Below are 732 nucleotides of genomic sequence, written 5' to 3'. Positions count from 1 at the left end.
GTTGGAATTGCTGAGGACGTGCTGATGAGCATCAAGGGGCTCACATTTCCCATTGACTTTTATATCTTGGAGATACCCCAAAATGACTCAGGAAGATCGTCATCCATCTTGCTCGGAAGACCATTCCTAAAGACCTCAAAGTTCAAGTTGGATGCATTCTCAGGAACTTATTCTTTTGAGATAGACAGCCGAGCAGTGAGCTTCAACCTGAATGAAGCTATAAAACATCCTCCGGAAGATCATTCCATCTTCCAATGTAACATCATTGATGAGACTGTAGCTACAGTTCACCAAGAAGAATTAGAAGAGATGCACATGGAGTATGGTCCAAGTGTGGGGAACCCCCTGAACACAGTGAGGACACTTTGCCATTATCACTAGCTCCAAAAGATTTAGTGCCCAGTCAGGAACAGAAATTAGAGTTAAAGCCCCTTCTACCCCACCTCAAGTATGCTTACCTTAAGGAAAATCAGAAGCTCCCAGTTATCATTGCAAGGGAACTCACATCCCAACAAGAGGAGCAATTGCTTACTGTGCTGAGAAGACACAAGAAAGCAATTGGGTGGAGCTTGGCGGATATAGTAGGCATCATCCCTCAAGTTTGTGAGCATAGGATATTTTTAGAAGAGGGAGCAAGGCCCGTCCGTCAATCTCAAAGGCGGCTGAACCCTACCATCTTTGAAGTTGTTAAGAAGGAAGTGACCAGATTACTTGAGGCAGATATCATCTACC

The sequence above is a fragment of the Arachis ipaensis genome, chromosome B8, assembly GCF_059453495.1.
Source record: "Arachis ipaensis isolate K30076 ecotype BB chromosome B8, ASM5945349v1, whole genome shotgun sequence".
Taxonomy (NCBI): Eukaryota; Viridiplantae; Streptophyta; class Magnoliopsida; order Fabales; family Fabaceae; genus Arachis; species Arachis ipaensis.
This window is presented reverse-complemented; position numbering follows the sequence as displayed.